The following is a 6,886-nucleotide window of genomic DNA, read 5'->3' on the forward strand; positions in this document are numbered from 1 at the left end:
TTTCCTATGCAATACTAGATGGATTGCCTGACATTCTTTATCTTTTCAGTTCTTCAGAACTGAAGACGTTTCTTGGATGAGAAGCGAAACATCTTCAAAGAAAAAAGCAACATCCAATTGCCTTTTGAAAAAAGCACCTTTGGGACAGCCATGACCTGGATGACTGAAAACCTCCACATTCTTTATCTCATCTTTCTCTTCTTGAGGAGCAAGCTCATTCCAACCAAGCACAACTTTCTGAATCTTCCCCATTCTCTTGACCCTTCCATAAAATAAATAGCATTAGCTGCATACAAAAATATACGTATGTTCATACACACACACACCAAACAATAAACCTCTAACACTGATGCCAGCATTCTTCACCCATTTATCCAAAAATACATGAAATAACAGAGACCATATTTTTGTCTTCTGCTACAGAAGACGATAATCTTTGAGAGAGTTCAATTACTCTCCCAATACATAAGGAAGGAGACAGACAAGATCACTTAATCTTCCTTCTGTAGTGGCAAGATTTCTCTGCCATGAATTCTCTTAACTTCCAAGTACAATCTTCTCTTTTGCAATGGTCATCACCCAATGAGGCCTAGATATTCTCCAAGGCTTTGCTCAATTGAGGATTTCACATAATAGAGAAGCTGGTAAACTAGGCTGGCAGCCTTAGTCACACCTGTGCCATATATAGTATTTCCTGATAAGGGTAAAGAGACCATAGATCTGTTTGGACATACTGTAGTCAGTATACCACTGGAGGGCATCAAAACTGTTTTATGTGTTGCTCACAGAAGTCTATCCATTCCTAATTACTTGCCAGCCAACATGCTGTGCTTGTACCCCATCAATTAGGAGAAATATACAGGCACCAGGATACCTCCCCTATTCTATAGTCTCTTCTCTTTTTTCTGTTTCCTAATCCCCTAATTTTCAATTCTCCCTAGTTTATTCTGCTACTGTCTGCTGATTTATCTAACCTATAAAAACTATTTTGAAATTTATTTGTTTTTAATATATATATTATTGATAATTTATTAATACAAACTTAAGAAAGAGAAGAAAAAATTAAAAGTTGCAGGAAAAAAGAAAACGGAAATTATATAGAAAGACTTCCAACTTTTATCATAATAACAATAGACACATTTAGTAGCTCTTCACCCCCTATAGCCATGGTGGCGAACCTATGGCACGTGTGCCACAGGTGGCACGCACAGCCCTCGTTGTGGGCATGCGTGCGGTCACCCCACTCCCAGGCCTTCAGCTGGATTTTATAAAACCTTTTCGCTTTAGGCCTCTGCCGCCATCTGCAAAAAAAAGGTTCAATCAATCAATTTCAACTTCTCATGGGGAAAAAAAGATCTCGCAAAGTTGGAATTGATTGACTGAACTTTTTAGTCCCACCCAGTCTGCTGTTACCACCACAGCCACGCCCACCCAATGGGCCACACCCACCTAATTGGCTACACCCGGCACCCAACGATACATAAGTGGGTTTTGGGTTGCAGTTTGGGCACTCGGTCTCTAAAAGGTTTGCCATCAGTGCCCTATAGGTTAAAAACCAATCTCTCTTCCTCACCTATCCCATCCCTTATCTGTAAACCAGAGGCATGGTGACCTAGTGGTAAAGATGCTCACCTGTCACTCAGAAGGATGAGTGCTCAATCTTAGGTAGCAGATTTTTCTCCTAGGGCGCAAAAAAAAAAATCTGCTCCGAACTCTACATGGTGTCAGGAAGGGCATCCAACCAGTAAATGCTCAGTTTCATCCAGTTGCCCCGACTCTACCCTGAATAGTGACTACAGAGTCGTAAAAAGGGAGTTATCTGTAAGCAAATCCATAAAACATTAACTCACCAGGATTTCTCAAAGTGACACATAGAGTTATGGCCAAGCCATCAGAAAATCCTTTCGCTTGCCTGAGATTTAAACTGAGTATAATTAGGTTTTCCCTGACCATGTTTCCACCAATCTCAAATTTCAGTTCTCCCCCTTTTGCTTTTCACGATTGCCTGATGTCAACTGTGTCCTCTTTTTAGAGAAAGCTACACTACAGTAAAAAGTGAATAATTCTGCCTTTACTTTTCTGTCCATTTTGTCATCTCCATTAAATCGCTGGCATACAGATTCTTCTCTATTTTTCCTCTTCCTTAGCTTTTTGTTGTTCTTAGTTTTCTGCCAGCCTCAATTCATTCCAAGCTTTACTTTTTGGCATCTTCTTTATAACTCCAGGCTATCTGCAGGATGATCTCTCTGCCTACCTTCCTGTATATCCGTTTTATTGTGAAAGTCACAGTAAATTTTATTAATTCAACTATGCATGCATTTGACTTCTCAAGCTCACTAGAGTTTAGGAAAGAGGTAGCATTGCTATCAACAATTCCTGGTGTAATGTAACTTCGCACAATATCTTACTGACACAGGGAAAGGTCTTCAGACTTTCTGGAAGAAAACAAGAAAGCCTCTTCAAAGGAAAAAAGAATGAAAAATGGTTTCAGTGTCACTTTAACAGCAGTAATTGCTGGTTTTAAGGGTTGCCTGGCTAAAAGCCCAGGAGAGAAAAAACTGCATCATGAATTCTGTTAGCCAGTATTTTCTTTTTTCCTCTGTCCAGGTTTAAAAGCTAGAAGTCATTTGGAAGCAGCTACTCCGCAAAGTGTGTGTGTGTGGGGGGGTGTTTGTGGGTGTTTCAAATGCTTTTAGGAAACTGTATTTTAATTGTTAATCTAAAATTATTTAAAGATAAGAGTGTGCTACTGTAGTGAATCAAATCATTAATTTTCCTTAGTGGCCAGCTCAGTGTTTGGGAAAATTTAAGAGCATAAGATGGCAATAGTCCTCCTATGAGGGCTGTATTCAAAACTGCTTGTAATATAGCATTAGTTTTTTATGATGGTTCTTGTTGTGTGGTGAGTTCGTTGCACGGGAATGAAGACGAGGCAAGTGAGTTCAGCAATGGCCATGTTTATTTGCTTGCAGGATCTGAACTGAGGAACCGAGCTGCAGCCTGCAGCAATTTATAGCCTGGCCCCTAGGCGGCAGCCAATAGGTTTAAAGCAACCCATTGCCGCCTAGGGGCAGCCAATAGCAGCACTGGAGACGGGGTGTCTGAGTTGCTGGGAGCCGTTGGGTAGCTCCAGCTTACCACGTGGTGTTACAATTAAGCCCAATACATAACAGTTCTGATCAAACCTGAGAATTCTTAAAAGCTGGGAGCCCAGCATGTCAGACATTAAATCTAATACTTCCATTAGGAACTAAATTGGGGAAGTTGAAAAGAGCTGGTGATGTGGGATTGAGGTTGTGACTCTGACTCTAAAGCTCATGCCAGTTAAAAGAATCGAGAGAGGCTATTGAAAATGTGCCCCACTGGCAAATTAGATAACAGTTTCTAGTTGATTTAATCAACAGGGCAATGTTTTATTTTGGCTTAATTCAAAGTTTTATTGCAAAACTACAATTCCAATACAGTTCCGGCTCTTGATTACAGGAAGATCTTATATTCAGATAGTTGTATGGTCTAATTCAGTGCTCTCCTCTGTCATTTCTGTTGGGTCCTCTTGCTGCTTGAGAAGAGTCTTCCTGGAACTTCTTTGTGCAACAGAATTATAACAATTGATAGGGGGAAAAATGGATGTATAGAAAGGTTCTGAAAGAAAATGTGCCTCTGGTGAGGGTACCTAGCAAACTTTTTCAGAAAAGCAGCAGTGGTGCACACTGGGTAGTTTTCAGTATAAGTAAACATGAAACAAATCTTGTCTATATTTTACCTCTTCCCGTCCCACCACAAATACTTTTAAATCCAGGTGTCCTGAGCAGCCCTTTAATGTAGGTTTACTTGAAGTTTTCGAATTTTACACCATTTTAAATAAACCAGCAAAATTGGTTAGCTACATTACTATAATTGTTGCATATTGGATAATTAATATTTTTTGTTTTAATATTTCTATAGACATATCTGGCTTTATTTTTAATCAGTTAGGTCTAATAGATGTTGACATTTGTATTATATGAAAAGTGTTGTATTGAAAAGTCAGGATTTTGAATATTTATAGGAACCTGTTCTGTGAGTTCCATTTTTCTTCTTAGTACTTCCTTCACATTGTGCTGATTAAGTAAATTCATCTTAACTTAGTTTTGAAGCTGTGTGTGTTTTCAAGAGAGACAATAGACATAAAAAGAAAATGGAACAAATTTCAATGATAAAATTTCTGAAGCTCTGCCAGAAACATATCTAGCTCTACTTATCTTTTCTTAGTTCTTCCTGATATTACCTTGCATTTGTAAATCTTAAAAATAATTTAAATGTGACATAGGGTAAATTAAATTGGCTGTTTCTATAGAGATCTAAAAAACTGACATTGCATCAAATTCAAATTAATGCCTAAATGCTCAGCAACAAAATGCCAAGAAATCATGCTGGCATGTTAACAATTGGTTTAGATATAATGATGTAATCAATGGATGGAACATGCATATTTTTATTACATGCCTGCTGCCACAATTTAATTGGACTTCACATCAAAATACTTCTGCAATCAGATATAGGTCACTTAATTCTCATTTATCTCTTGATAAAGGCAGCATAGATGAACAACAAAATTACTCCCTTATGAGGTAAATAAGGTATATAGAGAAAATATCTTGTCTTTCCAATGGGTAGGATTAAATTCTTTCACTCTTCAAATTGTGACTATGGTAAGCAATTTTCATGCTGTGAAGTAAGGCAGGCTGCAAAGCATAAGACCAAAAGACTTTGAGATAAGTTCAATGTTAATGCTTCCTTCTACTCCCCCCCTTTTCCTCCCCACTGTGTCCTATTATTTGTTTTTGTATTTTTGTATTTTATTCTATAATCTAATAAAATATTACAAACTGTAGAAAAAAAAGAAACAGTTTTAATTTCTTCGGTGGCAGTTCCTTTGCTGAATTACTTTTCCTTAGCACTGACAAATGTATGATGAATTTATCCATATTTGTTAATTTAATTTAATTTAATTTAAATTCCATTTGTATCCCGCCCTTCTCCGAAGACTCAGGGCGGCTTACAAGCTTAGCAGTAGCCTTCATTCTATGTATATGCCTGCTTATTAGGGCTTTTGCCCCCCCCAAGTGGCATTATTACAAAGTCAGCTTATTGCCCCCAACAATCTGGGTCCTCATTTTACCTACCTCGGAAGGATGGAAGGCTGAGTCAACCTTGAGCCTGGTGGGATGCGAACCTGCGCTAATTGCAGGCAGCTGGTGTTACTTAAGGAGGCATTAGCCCACTGCTCCACCAAGGCTCTATGCACTACTACCAGCTGGCTGTCAGTCCTTCTTCTTCTCTCCCTCTCTTCTTCCTCCCTGCCTTCTGAGCTCTCCTTCCACAGTGTAATAAGAATGCACACACACACCCAATCCCTTCCCTGTACCCTTAAAGACACAGGAATCAAGTGCAAAGCAAGAAAGGCTCACAAAGCCCTCCCAGAATAAACACTAAACTCCTTGGTTTTTTTCTTTAAGCTGCCTCAGGCGTGTCACATGTCACAGTGTTGCAATCTAAGACTGAAAGCCTCAGGCAATTGCGAAAAGCTTTAGCCTTTACATTTGTTTTCCTTCAAAGAAAACTTTCTGAAAGCCATAGAGACTCAAGATAAGGGGGTAAAACCAGTGCTTTTTTTGTAAAAGAAAAAGGTGCCAGAACTCACACATTTCATACAACCCGCCTTTCCTATCCTACAAGGTTCCATCCAAAAAAGGTGCCGGAACTCAGTTCTGAGCGTTCTATGAGAAAAAAAGCCCTGGGTAAAACTAATTACATTTGTTTAAAGGGATTAAACCTATGGAAGTCAACACTTTGGACTCACCGCTAGCTTTTGTGAAACAAATATCCCAGTAACCAAAGCACACAAACTGAGCCTCTGAATTACAAACGCGGTAAAAACTGCACAAAAATCCTTATGATAACCCAATCAAGCTGCTAGCTGATCCAGAACTAAATAAACCCACCTCCTTTCTGACATGCTTGTCTCACAGCATTTCATCAACGCTGATTGCATTCTCCTGGCTGGAGAAAACAAACCAGGAAACCATTTCTTCCAGCAACAGCTGCTGCTTCTTCCCTCTTTCCTCCCTACCTGCTGAGCTCTCCTTCTATAGCAGGCATGTTAAACTCACGTCATGTGACAATATATGACATATCGCAACTTTTTGCCCATTGCCAGCAATGGGGTAGGCGTGGTTTTGGTGTGACACATCCGGCGCATGGGCCGGCAGTTTAATATGCCTGTTTTACAGCTTTTTCTGTCCCCTTTCCCTGTTGTCTTTTTTCCTCGCCCAAACCACCTCCTTTAATATCATCTCCTCTCCTCCCCCCCCTTTTCTTCAGTTCACCTCCAGCTCTGTGCTGCTTCTGGAAGCATCAATTAGCTGGAGCCCTGCCGGCACCTGGGGCTTCTGCCAAGCCCAGACAGTCCTGCAGCTCCAGCTGCCTCTCCCAGGCTTGGCTTTTTTTGGCTCATTCCCCTCCCCCACTATACTTCTCTAGGATGGTCGTGTACCACCTGCCATGTGGCAAAGTACCACAGGTAGTACACGTACCACCGGTTGAAAAGCCCTGCTCAAGCAGGAGACCCAATACAATTTCAGACAAATGACTATGCAGTCTCTTCTTCAAAACCTCCAGTGATAAAGCACCCACAATGTCTGAAGACAAGCTGTTCCACTAGTTAATTGTCCTCACTGTTAGGAAGTTTCTCCTTAGTTCCAGGTTGCTTCTCTTCTTGATTAGTTTCCATCCGTTGTTTCTTGCCTTGCTTTCTGGTGCTTTGGAAAATAAGTTGACTCCCTCTTCTTTGTGGCATACCCTCAAATACTGTAATACCTCTATCATGTCCCCCCTTTTCTCTAGA

The sequence above is a fragment of the Vipera berus genome, assembly GCF_964194415.1.
Source record: "Vipera berus genome assembly, chromosome: 3".
NCBI lineage: Eukaryota > Metazoa > Chordata > Lepidosauria > Squamata > Viperidae > Vipera > Vipera berus.